Here is a 15,149-nt window from a genome sequence, read left to right on the forward strand (position 1 = left end):
GTGATTGAACCAAGGCGCAGCGGGTTGTGATGACATATTTATTTACAGAAAAGACGAAAATACGAACTTGACTATAAACTAACAAAACAACAAAACGGAGTAGACAAACCTGGACATGCGAACATACATAAAACGCAGAACTCACGAACAGGAAAATGACTACACAAAAGACCGAACTTACAAACAAACCGAACAGTCCCGTATGGTGTGACAAACACTGACACAGGAGACAACCACCCACAACGAACACTGTGAAACAACCTACCTAAATATGACTCTCAATTAGAGGAATGCAAAACACCTGCCTCTAATTAAGAGCCATACCAGGCAACCCTTAAACCAACATAGAAACAGAAAACATAGAATGCCCACCCAAACTCACGTCCTGACCAACTAACACATACAACAAACTAACAGAAATAGGTCAGGAACGTGACATAACCCCCCCCTTAAGGTGCGAACTCCGGGCGCACCAGCACAAAGTCTAGGGGAGGGTCTGGGTGGGCATCTGACCACGGTGGTGGCTCAGGCTCAGGGCGAGGTCCCCACCCCACCATAGTCAATCCCAGCTTACATCTCCCCCTACAAATGACCACCCTCATATTACACCCACTTAATCTTTTGGGTAACATCGAGACAAGGGGCAGCACCGGGATAGAGGGATAGCTCAGGACAGAGGGATAGCTCAGGACATAGGGATAGCTCAGGATAGAGAGGTAGCTCAGGATAGAGAGGTAGCTCAGGATAGAGGGGCAACTCCGGACTGAAAGGCAGCTCCGGACAGAGAGACAGCTCTGGACTGAGGGGCAGTTCTGGATAAATAGCCGCTCTGGGCTGAGGGACAGCTCATGACTGGCTGACGGCTCTGGACGCTCATGGTTGGCTGACGGCTCTGGACGCTCATGGCTGGCTGACGGCTCTGGACGCTCATGGCTGGCTGACGGCTCTGGACGCTCATGGCTGGCTGACGGCTCTGGACGCTCATGGCTGGCTGACGGCTCTAGACGCTCATGGCTGGCTGACGGCTCTGGACGCTCATGGCTGGCTGACGGCTCTGGACGCTCATGGCTGGCTGACGGCTCTGGACGCTCATGGCTGGCTGACGGCTCTGGACGCTCATGGCTGGCTGACGGCTCTGGACGCTCATGGCTCACTGACGGCTCTGGCAGATCCTGTCTGGTTGGTGGCTCTGGCAGATCCTGTCTGGTTGGCGGCTCTGGCAGATCCTGTCTGGTTGGCGGCCCTGGCAGATCCTGTCTGGTTGGCGGCTCTGGCAGATCCTGTCTGGTTGGCGGCTCTGGCAGATCCTGACTGACGAACGGCTCTAGCGGCTCCTGACTGACTAACGGCTCTGACGGCTCGGGACAGACGGGCGGCTCTAATGGCTCGGGACAGACGGATGGCTCAGACGGCGCTGGGGAGACGGATGGCTCAGATGGCGCTGGGGAGACGGATGGCTCAGATGGCGCTGAGGAGACGGATGGCTCAGATGGCGCTGCGGAGACGGATGGCTCAGATGGCGCTGCGGAGACGGATGGCTCAGACTGATCCTGTCTGGCGGAAGGCTTTGGCTGCTCCTGTCTGGCGGAAGGCTCTGTAGGCTCATGGCAGACGGGCAGTTCATGCGGTGCTTGGCAGACGGACAGTTCAGGCGCCGTTGGGCAGACGGCAGACTCTGGCCGGCTGAGACGCACTGTAGGCCTGGTGCGTGTTGCCGGAACTGGAGGCACCGGACTGGAGACACGCACTTCAAGCCTAGTGCGGGGAGCAGGGACAGGGCACACTGGACTCTCAAAGCGTACTATATGCCTGGTGCGTGGTACCGGCACTGGTGGCACCGGGCTGAGTGCACGCACATCAGGACGAGCACGGGGAGAAGGAACAGTGTGTACAGGGCTCTGGAGACGCACAGGTGGCTTAGTGCGTGGTGCCGGAACTGGAGGCACCGGACTGGAGACACGCACCATAGAGAGAGTGCGTGGAGGAGGAACAGGGCTCTGGAGATGCACTGGAAGCCTGGTGCGTAGTGTAGGCACTGGTGGTACTGGGCTGGGGCGGGGAGGTAGTGCCGGAAATACCGGACCGTGCAAGCGTACTGGCTCCCTTGAGCATTGAGCCTGCCCAACCTTACCTGGTTGAATGCTCCCCGTCGCCCGACCAGTGCGGAGAGGTGGAATAACCCGCACCGGGCTATGTAGGCGAACCGGGGACACCATGCGTAAGGCTGGTGCCATGTAAGCCGGCCCGAGGAGACGTACTGGTGGCCAGATATGAAGGGCCGGCTTCATGACATTTGGCTCAATGCCCAATCTAGCCCTACCAGTGCGGGGAGGTGGAATAACCCGCACTGGGCTATGCACACGTACAGGAGACACCGTGCGCTCAACTGCGTAACACGGTGTCTGCCCGTACTCCCGCTCTCCACGGTTAGCCTGGGAAGTGGGCGCAGGTCTCCTACCTGCCCTTGGCCCACTACCTCTTAGCCCCCCCCCAAGAAATTTTTGGGTAGTACTCACGGGCTTTTCGGGCTTCCGTGCCAGACGCGTCCCCTCATATCTGCAGTTTTGGGCTTGATTCTCCGGTCTCCAGCCTTGCTTCCTTGCTGCCTCCTCATATCGCCGCCTCTCTGCTTTCGCTGCCTCCAGCTCAGCTTTGGGGCGGCGATATTCCCCTGGTTGAGCCCAAGGTCCTTTTCCATCCAGCTCGTCCTCCCAAGTCCAGTAGTCCTGTGTATTACGCTGCTTGGTTCTGGTAATTTGGTTACACGTGGATAGGGGGGTGAGGAGTATAATATTATGTCTACTCTGCTATATTATAGTGTATAATATTATGTCTACTCTGCTATATTATAGTGCAGTTAAACACAGTCATTTCCCATTGAGGGCAATCAAAGAGTACTTGCTGCAGCCCAGGAGCTAAAAATACATCGTCTCAGGGATGATCTCACTACAAAGGTCCTAGGCTTTGTCTACACTAAAGACTTACATGCAAGTTCTGCTATCAAAATGAGAAGATTGCACTGAAAAGACAGGACTACAGTAGATGCACAAAAGTCGCATTGTGGTCTGATTGTGTTCAGATCTGTCTTTTCAATGTAATCTTCGTATTTCGACAGCAGAAGTTCCATGTAAACTCTGAAACAATGTCCCCCAGGGAGCTACTATACAAATCATATCAAATTTTATTTGTCACAAGCGCCAAATATGAAATGCTTATTTACAAGCCCTTAACCAACAATGCTTTAAGTCAAGAAAAAAAAAAACGTGTTAAGGAAAAAATAGATGAGTAAAAATTAATTATACAAATAATTAATCAGCAGCTGTAACGGCTGTCAATGTCGTTCTCCTCCTCAGACGAGGAGGAGCATGGATCGGACCAAGATGCGGATTGGTAAGTGTTCATATTTAATGGCAAACCAACAAACACTACAAATTAACAAAACAACAAACGTGACTAACCTGCAACAGTCCTGTGTGGCCCAAACGCTAACACAGGAACAAACACCCACAAACCACCAGTGAAACCCTGGCTGCCTTAGTATGACTCTCAATCAGAGACAAACGACACACACCTGTCTCTGATTGAGAATCATACCAGGCCGAACACAAAACCCCACATAGAAATAGAAACCTAGACTAACCCACCCAATTCACGCCCTGACCAACTAAAACAAATACATAACAAAGGAAAACAGGTCAGGAACGTGACAGAACCCCCCCCTTAAGGTGCGAACTCCGGGCGCACCAGCACAAAGTCTAGGGGAGGGTCTGGGTGGGCGTCTGTCCACGGTGGCGGCTCTGGCGCTGGTCGTGGTCCCCACCCCACCATAGTCAACCACCGCTTCCGTGGCCTCCTCCCAATATTCACCCTCCATGTCAATCCCGCTATTCCAAAAGGCAGTAACAGACTGAGGGGTAGCAGTTGACTGAGGGGCAGCACCAGGATAAGGGGCAGCACCAGGATAAGGGGCAGCACCAGGATAAGGGGCAGCACCAGGATAAGGGGCAGCACCAGGATAAGGGGCAGCACCAGGATAAGTGGCAGCTCCGGACTGAGTGGCAGCTCATGACTGAGTGGCAGCTCATGACTGTAGGGCAGCTCATGACTGTAGGGCAGCTCATGACTGTAGGGCAGCTCATGACTGTAGGGCAGCTCATGACTGAGTGGCAGCTCATGACTGAGTGGCAGCTCATGACTGTAGGGCAGCTCATGACTGTAGGGCAGCTCATGACTGGAGGGCAGCTCATGACTGGAGGGCAGCTCATGACTGGAGGGCAGCTCATGACTGTAGGGCAGCTCATGACTGTAGGGCAGCTCATGACTGAGTGGCAGCTCATGACTGAGGGGCAGCTCATGACTGTAGGGCAGCTCATGACTGGAGGGCAGCTCATGACTGTAGGGCAGCTCATGACTGAGTGGCAGCTCATGACTGAGGGGCAGCTCATGACTGTAGGGCAGCTCATGACTGGAGGGCAGCTCATGACTGGAGGGCAGCTCATGACTGGAGGGCAGTTCTGGCAGCTCCTGACTGGCTGGCGGATCTGGCAGCTCCTGACTGGCTGGCGGATCTGGCAGCTCCTGACTGGCTGGCGTCTCTGGCAGCTCCTGACTGGCTGGCGTCTCTGGCAGCTCCTGACTGGCTGGCGTCTCTGGCAGCTCCTGACTGACGGACGGCTCTAGCGGCTCCTGACTGACGGACGGCTCTAATGGCTCGGGACAGACGGGCGGCTCTGAAGGCTCGTGGCAGACGGATGGCTCAGATGGCGCTGGGCAGACGGATGGCTCAGATGGCGCTGGGCAGACGGATGGCTCAGACGGCGCTGGGCAGACGGATGGCTCAGACGGCGCTGGGCAGACGGATGGCTCAGACGGCGCTGGGCAGACGGATGGCTCAGATGGTGCTGGGCAGGCAGGCAGTTCAGACGGCGCTGGACAGACGAGCAGTGCAGGCGGCGTTGGGCAGACGGCCGACTCTGACCTGCTGAGGCGCACAGTAGGCCTGGTGCGTGGTACCGGAACTGGAGGCACTGAGCTGGAGACACGCACCATAGGGAGAGTGCGTGGAGGAGGAACAGGGCTCTGGAAACGCACTGGAAGCCTGGTGCGTGGAGTAGGCACTGGTGGTACTGAGCTGGGGTGGGAAGGTGGCGCCGGATATGCCGGACCGTGAAGGAGGACACGCGCTCTTGAGCACCAAGCCTCCCCAACCTTACCAGGTTGAGTGGTCCCCGTAGCCCTGCCAGTGCGGCGAGGTGGAATAGCCCGCACTGGGCTATGCAGGCGAACCGGGGACACCACCTGTAAGGCTGGTGCCATGTACGCCGGCCCGAGGAGACGTACTGGAGGCCAGATACGTTGGGCCGGCTTCATGACATCCGGCTCGATGCCCAACCTAGCCCTCCCAGTGCGGCAAGGTGGAATAGCCCGCACTGGGCTAAGCACGCGTACTGGGGACACCGTGCGCTTCACCGCATAACACGGTGTCTGACCAGTACGACGCCCTCTCACTCCACGGTAAGCCCGGGGAGTTGGCTCAGGTAACCAACCCGGCTTCGCCACACTCCCCTTTAGCCCCCCCCCCCCAAGAAATTTTTGGGTGAGCCTCTCGGGCTTCCAGCCGCTCTGCCTTGCCTTAGCCTCATACAACCTCCTCTCCGCTTTCGCTGCCTCCAGCTCCGCTTTGGGGCGGCGACACTCCACTGGCTCTGCCCAGGGTCCTTTACCGTCTAGGATCTCCTCCCAAGTCCATTCCTCTTTTCCCCATTGCTGTTGTTCTTGCCGTCCTTCTCCAATCCGCTTGGTCCTGGTTTGGTGGGTGTTTCTGTAACGGCTGTCAATGTCGTTCTCCTCCTCAGACGAGGAGGAGCATGGATCGGACCAAGATGCGGATTGGTAAGTGTTCATATTTAATGGCAAACCAACAAACACTACAAATTAACAAAACAACAAACGTGACTAACCTGCAACAGTCCTGTGTGGCCCAAACGCTAACACAGGAACAAACACCCACAAACCACCAGTGAAACCCTGGCTGCCTTAGTATGACTCTCAATCAGAGACAAACGACACACACCTGTCTCTGATTGAGAATCATACCAGGCCGAACACAAAACCCCACATAGAAATAGAAACCTAGACTAACCCACCCAATTCACGCCCTGACCAACTAAAACAAATACATAACAAAGGAAAACAGGTCAGGAACGTGACAGCAGCAGTAAAATAACAAGCAAGTCTATATAATCAAAGGGTACCTGCAGTAGCAGAGAAAACAGTCTATGACTAGGGTGGCTGGAGTCTTTTTAGGGCCTCATTCTGACACCGCCTGATATAGAGGTCCTGGATGGCAGGAAGCTTGGCCCCAGTGATGTACTGGGCCGTACACACTACACTCTGTAGTGCCTTAAGGTCGGAGGCAGAGCAGTTGCCATACCAGGCAGTGATGCAACCAGTCAGGATGCTCTCAATGGTGCAGCTGTAGAACCTTTTGAGGATCTGAGGACCTATGACAAATCTTTTCAGTCTCCTGAGGAGGAATAGGCTTTGTCGTGCCCTCTTCACGACTGTCTTGGTGTGTTTGGACCATGATAGTTTGTTGGTGATGTGGACGCCAAGGAACTTGAAGCTCTCAAGCTGCTCCACTGCAGCACCGTCAATGAGAATGGGGGCGTGCTCGGTCATTCTTTTCCTGTAGTCCACAGTCATCTCCTTTGTCTTGATCACGTTGAGGGAGAGGTTGTTGTCCTGGCACCACCAGACCAGGTCTCTGTTGTGTCATCGGCAAACTTGATGATGGTGTTGGAGTCGTGCCTGGCCATGCAGTCATGAATGAACAGGGAGTACGAGGGGACTGAGCATGCACCCCTGAGGGGCCCCCGTATTGAGGATCAGCGTGGCAGATGTGTTGTTCCCTACCCTTACCAGGATCCAGTTGCAGAGGGAGGTGTTTAATCCCAGGGTCCTCAGCTTAGTTATGAGCTTTGAGGGCACTATGGTGTTGAACGCTGAGCTGTAGTCAATGAATAGCATTCTCACATATGTGTTCCTTTTGTCCCGGTGGGAAAGGGCAGTGTTGAGTGCAATAGAGATTGCATCATCTGTGGATCTGTTGGGGCGGTATGCAAATTGGGGTGGGTCTAGGGTTTCTGGGATAACGGTGTTGATGTAAGCCATGCCCAGCCTTTTAAAGCACTTCATGGCTACAGACATGAGTGTTACGGGTCGGTGGTCATTTAGGCAGGTTATCTTAGTGTTCTTGGGCACAGGGACTATGGTGGTCTGCTAGAAACATGTTGGCATTACAGACTCAGACAGGGAGAGGTTGAAAATGTTAGTGAGACACTTACCAGTTGGTCAGCGCACGCTCGGAGTACACATCCTGGTAATCCGTCTGGCCCTGCGGCCTTGTGAATGTTTACCTATTTAAAGGTCTTACTCACATCGTCTACGAAGAGCGTGATCACACAGTCGTCCGGAACAGCTGGTGCTCTCATGCATGTTTCAGTTTTACTTGCCTTAAAGCGAGCATAGAAGTAATTCAGCTCATCTGGTAGGTTAGTGTCACTGGGCAGCTCGTTGCTGTTTTTCCCTTTGTAGTCTGTAATAGTTTGCAAGCCCTGCCACATCCGACGAGCATCGGTATAACGGTCATCGTTGCATGAAGAAGTGGACCAAAGCGCAGTGTGGTCAGTGTTCATGATTTATTAATAAAACTGAACACTGAATAACAAAAACAACAAAGAGAACGAGCAAAAACCGAAACAGTTATGTCTGGTGCAGACACAAAAAACAAAAAACAAATACCCACAAAACACAGGTGGGAAAAGGCTACCTAAGTATGGTTCTCAATCAGAGACAACGATAGACAGCTGCCTCTGATTGAGAACCACACCCGGCCAAACACACAGAAATAGAAAACATAGAACACAAAACATAGAATGCCCACCCCAACTCACGCCCTGACCAAACCAAAATAGAGACATAAAAAGGATCTCTAAGGTCAGGGCGTGACAATCGGAGCCGGTGTAGTACGATTCAATCTTAGTGCTGTATTGATGCTTTGCCTGTTTGATGGCTCGTAGGAGGGCATAGTGGGATTTATTATAAGCTTCCAGGTTAGAGTCCTGCTCCTTGAAAGCGGCAGCTCTACCCTTTAGCTCAGTGCAGATGTTGCCTGTAATCCATGGCTTCTGGTTGGGATATGTACGTACTGTCACTGTGGGGACGACATCATCGATGCACTTATTGATGAAGCCAGTGACTGATGTGGTGTACTCCTCAATGCCATCGGAAGAATCCCGGAACATATTCCAGTCTGTGCTAGCAAAACAGTCCTGTAGCTTAGCATCTGCTTCATCTGACCACTTTCTTATTGACTGACTCTAGTGACTAGTGCGTCCTGCTTTAGTTTTGCTTGTAAGCAACAATCAGGAGGATAGAATTATGGTCAGATATGACAAATGGAGGGCGAGGGAGAGCTTTGCACACGTCTCTGTGTGTGGAGTAAAGGTGGTCTAGAGTTTTTTTCCCTCTGGTTGCACATTAACATGATGATAGAAATGAGATAAAACTGATTTGAATTTCCCTGCATTAAAGCTCCAGTCCACTAGGAGCGCCGCCTCTGGATGAGCGTTTTCCTGTTGCTTATGGCCGTATACAGCTCATTGAGTGCGGTCTTAGTGCCAGCATCAGTCTGCGGTGGTATATAGACAGCTACAAAAAATATAGATGTAAACTCTCTTTGTAAATAGTATGGTCTACAGCTTATCATGAGATACTCTACCTCAGGTGAGCAAAACCTCGAGACTTACTTAGATTTCGTGCACCAGCTGTTGTTTACAAATATGCATAGGCTGCCACCCCTTACAAAAGGCCGCTGTTCTAGAATGACGAAAAAGCTTCAAACCTGCCAGGTGTATGTAGGATCAACAGATCCTTCATATAACTCTTTTGTTGCTGAGAATTTTCCTATACAGCAGGAAATGCATACCTTGTAGTGTATTGAAGGTTTAAAATGCTTCTTAAGTTTGTAATTTCCACTTTAAAATGTATCAACCCCCACAAAAAAATTCCATTAATTATAATCCACATAATAATTAATATTTCCTGTAGAAAACTTGCTCAAATTAAGATCCTACATCTGTATGATCATCATCATTGAATCTGCTCCATTAGCCTGGCCTTGGAGCGTCTGAGTGGGACATACGCTACATGGAATGGAAATAGACGGCCTTGGGAACACAGCAGACCACTTCCCTGTGACATTCACGGAGGAGAAAGGAGGAAAGTGGAGTGGTGAAGCTGGACCCTAGCTGGGGGATTCAAGTTGAGCACCACAGACAAGCCAACTAAAACCCTTTTAACACCCAGCAGAGTTAGACATAGGTAACAGGATACAACCATTTCCCTGGACAACATTAACACTCACTTTCACCCTCTGTATTAGTTTTATGAACAACAGGTTCACATGTGGTTGGTGAGGTGAGCAATGGGGTAGGGGAATGGTGTTCTAATAATACAATACATTCTACAAAGACCTCATTTCAACATACAGTAGAGCTTAAAGTTGGAGGCATTGCATGGTTGACATATTCTAATTAGTTCCAAGAACAACAAAGGGCTACAGGAAGTTCTACATTAACAATGACAGCCACTGCTTATGTGCCTCAGAAGTGGGTCAAACCATGCCTGGTAGATTAGGTTGTGTGCGCGTGTGTCAGTCAGTCCCTACTGATCTCACTCAACAGAGACTGTGATAAGGATTTTCTCCAGTGCCTAACGACTTTGCCCAGTAGCCCTCTCCACCTCCCAGCGAGCAGTGCAGAGCAGTGTTCAGAGTACAGAGCGCACAGCAGTGATCAGTGGACTGAGCTCCCTCAGGTGACCCATACTCTGCTCACATGTTGTTCATGCTACGCTGCTTTAGAACTTTATTTTTCTTTCGTAACGACTCTGGCCCCTTCGTCCCCATCTCTTTCAATCTGGACGTCTTTTTTTTTCTCGCCCTCAATCAAGTCAGACTGCCAAGTGAGGCTGCCAAAGTGGGAGAAAGAGATGTTGGGAGCTTTGGCACAGAGAGGCGTGTGCTTCCCAGTCGTAGTGCAAAGGCAGAACTGCAGAGAGAGGAAGGGAAAAAGGAGAGAGAGATAAGAGAGAGAGACAGAAGAAGAGAGAGGGAGAACGAAAGAATGAGAGAAAGATGGAAAGAGAGAGGAAGGGATAGAAAAAGAGAGGAAGGGGGGCTGCTGTTGAGTTAAGCCCCTAATCACAGGCTGTTCTGCATGAAAGACTTACCACCTTCTCTTTGGTTAAAGAGAAAACACATTCAGCTCGCCTCTCCCAGCCCCTTGTTCCCACATCCTCTACATCAACAACTAATGTGCACACAAAAACATTAATTTCAGAAACTCACCCACACAGTCACATACTGTCATGCAAGCACAAACACAAAAACAAAGCTGTCTCTCATCCCAAGGAAATAATTCGGTATCAGGCAATTTTACAGTCAACTCATATTAATGACAGATATGCCCTTCTATTGGCATGCTCAGGTGCTTAATTTGTTAGTGTCAGAAATAGAGAATGTGGGCAAATCCTGAAGCAATGTGGTACTTCTGGCTCCAAGTCCATGAATTGCCTTGGCTCACTCGCTCAGCAGGCGTACCAGATATTAGTCGAAGAATCCAGAAGCTCCATGCGATCCTCTGGGAGGGTTCTAAAACCCACAGTAATAGAGAGGTATGTTTGTCTCCTCTAGACTCAACTTTTCCAGCTGCCGAGGACCCCCCTTGCTCCGTTGCCCACATAGTTTCCAGACAGACTATTGGGTTGTGTGTGGGATCTTAATCTAATGTCGGAACATTGATTTATGCTTGGGTGTCCCACGACCATTAAGGTAACTGCCTGATCACTTTATAACATCCTCCTCTGGTGGTAATTTGGAATCCCCCACCCACCTTGCGATGCAAGCCCCATAACCGCATTATAGCTTAAAATGTAGTCTGAATATCATCTTCCAGCCATTGCAAATTGATTTTATAACTCTTTGACGGAGTCCTGAAACCCTTTTAGTCTGTCTCTCACCTGAGTTTGCCATTTGATCTATGAGAGGCTCCCAACTCTTCACAGGCTCTATCGATCGCCACTTTCTAGCCAGCTTTGCTGTGGAAGGTACAGTGTCACCTTGTAATTCTAAGACTCAATGGTCGTGTCTAGAGTTGGCAGTTAATAAAGTTTTGGAATTTTAATCATGAAGTTTTGATCATAGAATTCCGAACACATCATGCATCTACATTTACATTTAAATGTGTTCACATTGTTTCCGGATTCCCTTTTCCTACGCTATATGCAAATGTAAGTATGCATTCTGAAAATGGTGGAATAGGCAAATATGTTAATAACACAACAACAACTTGATGGCAGTAGCTAACTACTGTAGCTAAGTAGCCTGCTAACTTCTGTAACTAGCCAGAAAGCTAGCAAGCAAAGCGAAGTGCTGATGAAGTCACCAACTGTACGCACTTTTGGTAGCCTGATTGTGTCCAGACTGAGAAAAAATCTGCACACAATGCACCTCCTGAGGTGATCAGACAGATCTGAACACAATCAGACCACAATGTGACTTTTGTGCATCTACAGTAGGGTGACCAGACGTCCTCTTTTTCGGGGACAGTCCCCGTTTTTGGTGGCCTGTCCCCGGCTGGAGCTGTCCACGGAAATGTCCCCGTTTTTAACTGTGCTTTAAAATAATACTCCAAAGTGAAATAATATTTTAAGAAAGACTGGGCAACAGAGCCTACCGGTTGACGTCTCAATCGCGTTGTGCTTGTTTTGTCCAGCAGAGGGGGCTGCTCGCTACAGCAGTTTCATTCACTCTCCTTCTACTAACTACCTGCTCGCTATAGCAGCTTCATTCACTCTCCTTCTACTAACTACCTGCTCGCTATAGCAGCTTCATTCACTCTCCTTCTACTAACTACCTGCTCGCGATAGTTTTAGAGAAAACTGTGGAAAACTCGACCAGAAGCTAGCAAGTATCAAGTGAATCCACAACATCACCACAAACGTCTTTTTAAGCCAGGTAAGTTACAATCGTTTGAGATACTAGCTAATGATGTTATAATGTCACAATGTATTATATAGATAGATTATCTGCTTTATAAGGTTTTAAATAGGTTATGCTAGCTAACATTAGCTATGTCGACTAAGTTATCTAGCTAGGTTAGCTAGCTCTGTCATGGTAACTTAGCTAGGTTAAAAAACGTTCACATGTAAACATGCAGTGGACGGGCTGTTTTGAAAATATGATTATATTAAATTAATGCACAATTAATTATGAGAATATTCATTTGTAGATTACAATGTTAATGGTTTGGCGTTATAATAAGTAGTGTGAAAATATATTTTGAAATTTTCATGGATAACATTAGCATAATGTTTTCTGTTAGAGAGTGGAGAGGAAGGAGAGGAGGAAGACTGGATAGGAAGAAGAGTGAAAGGGAGAGAAGAGGAAAGGTAAATATATGATTACAGAGCCAGCCAATTTATTATTCCAAGCAATGTTTTTGAGATAAAATACAAAAATGAGGGAAGCAATGGTAATCTGTTAACCAAAGTATTTTATCTAATAGTGTACTATTTATTATTAAAGATTGGAGAAGAAGGAGAAGGAAAAATTAAGGGAGTAAAAATAGTGAAGCGAGGAGAGTGTGGAAGAGTGAGGTGGAAAGGTAAAGAGAAGGAAAGGAAGAAAGAGCAGGAAGACGAGTGAAGAAAAGAGGAGAAAGATTGGAGGAGAAGAAAAAGTTTGGCTAGCCTTTGTCCATGGAAACCCGACCGTATTCAGTGACACGGTCAAGATGCTTGAAGGCCAGGACCGCTGTGCTGTGGAGTCAGCTGCAATTCTGAGAAATTTTGAGGCAAAATTGACTGCAAGATGTGATGACAACTTCATTCCAGTTTTGGTCAAAGGACTTCTGAGAGAGCTAGAGGAAAATGGAGCCATGTCGAAAGAGAGCTTTCTCAAAACATCCCAATCATTCTTCACTATGGCTGTGAACTACTTGCAAGCATGGGGAAAGCACACAGATAATCTAAAAGATTTTACATTGTCTCCTTTTAAAAAGGAAACCTCAGCGTGTAGAGATCCAGAAGGCAGCACTGCAGGAAATATGCCCCAATGTGACCATCAATGAGGATGCATTGTGTGACGAGGTTACTGGCCTGCAAGAGTTCCTAAAGGGGGGATCGCTTGAAGAATGGAAAACATCTGAGACACCGCTTAGTCAGAGATAGAGCACGGTGGTTACCCACTTCAAAGAGAATGACATCCCACACACTAACCTGGCTAGATTAGTGTCTGTTGTCATGTGCTTACCTGGAAGTAATGCACCAGTCGAGAGAGTGTTCTCCCAAATGAATGATATATGGACAGCAGCAAGAAATAGGTTCACTGTTCCTACCATCAAGTCCATGCTTTTTGTGAAGATAAACTTCAACCTTCCCTGCCAGGAGTTCATGGAGAAGCTGGCCAAAGACAGAGCAATCCTGAAGAAGATACATTCTTCTGAGAAATATACAGATTAGGTTGGTATAAGTATATTATGTAGTTACCAATCTCATCATCGTCTTATTTCTTTATTGTGTTGTTAATTATTTCACATATAATATTGTCTGTTTTTTTCAATTTTGCTCATGTTCTCTTCTGCTCTTATTCTACCCAGACTACCAGGACCACTGAATGGCTGTTCAGATTGGACAGTTCTGTATTGTCTGTAGTGTTTCTGTAACATAGTTGTTTTCTCTATCACAGTGTGCCTGTTAGAGTAAATACATGAAACCGGAATTGTCCCCTTTTGTATTTCATAGATAATAACATTGGATATTTTAATGATATATTGACCGCCGAACTGGAAATGTCCCCGGTTTTAATTTCAGGAATCTGGTCACCTTAATCTACAGTTGAAGTCGGAAGTTTACATACACCTTAGCCAAAAACATTTAAACTCAGTTCTTCACAATTCCTGACTTATAAAAATTCCCTGTCTTAGGTCAGTTAGGATCACCACTTTATTTTAAGAATGTGAAATGTCAGAATAATAGTAGAGAGAATGATTTATTTCAGCTTTTATTTCTTTCATCACATTCCCAGTGGGTCAGAAGTTTACATACACTCAATTAGTATCTGATTGGCATTGCCTTTAAATTGTTTTACTTGGGTCAAACGTGTCGGTTAGCCTTCCACAAGCTTCCCACAATAAGTTGGGTGAATTTTGGCCCATTCCTCCTGACAGAGCTGGTGTAACTGAGTCAGGTTTGTAGGCCTCCTTGCTCGCACACGCTTTTTCAGTTCTGCCCACAAATGTTCTATAGGATTGACGTCAGGGCTTTGTGATGGGCACTCCAATACCTTGACTTTGTTGTCCTTAAGCCATTTTGCTACAACTTTGGAAGTATGCTTGGGGTCATTGTCCATTTGGAAGACCCATTTGCGACCAAGCTTTAACTTCCTGACTGATGTCTTGAGATGTTGCTTCAATATATGCATATCATTTTCCTCCCTCATGATGTCATCTATTTTGTGAAGTGCACCAGTACCTCCTGCAGCAAAGCACCCCCACAACATGATGCTGCCACCCCTGTGCTTCATGGTTGGGATGGTGTTCTTCGGCATGCAAGCCTCCCCCTTTTTCCTCCAAACATAACAATGGTCATTATGACCAAACAGTTCTATTTTCGTCAGACCAGAGGACATTTCTCAAAAAAGTACGATCTTTGTCCCCGTGTGAAGTTGCAAACCGTAGTCTGGCTTTGTTATGGTTGTTTTGGAGCAGTGGCTTCTTCCTTGCTGAGCGGCCTTTCAGCTTATGTCGATATAGGAATTGTTTTACTGTGGATATAGATACTTTTGGACCTGTTTCCTCCAGCATCTTCACAGGGTCCTTTGCTGTTGTTCTGGGATTGATTTGCACTTTTTGCCCCAAAGTACGTTCATCTCTAGGAGACAGAACGCGTCTCCTTCCTGAGCGGTATGACGGCTGCATGGTCCCATGATGTTTAAACTTGCGTACCATTGTTTGTACAGATAAACGTGGTACCTTCAGGCATTTGGAAATTGCTCCCAAGGATGAACCAGACTTGTGGAGGTCTAT

The 15,149-nt window shown here is 48.5% G+C and overlaps 1 protein-coding gene across 1 annotated transcript in view; it reads right to left on the minus strand.

The window, feature by feature from the left end:
- arhgef10la (Rho guanine nucleotide exchange factor (GEF) 10-like a) overlaps positions 1-15,149 on the minus strand; it is a 309,208-nt gene that overhangs the window by 79,194 nt on the left and 214,865 nt on the right. The window lies entirely within an intron of this gene.

This window comes from Salvelinus namaycush, chromosome 20 (genome assembly GCF_016432855.1).
Source record: "Salvelinus namaycush isolate Seneca chromosome 20, SaNama_1.0, whole genome shotgun sequence".
Lineage (NCBI taxonomy): Eukaryota > Metazoa > Chordata > Actinopteri > Salmoniformes > Salmonidae > Salvelinus > Salvelinus namaycush.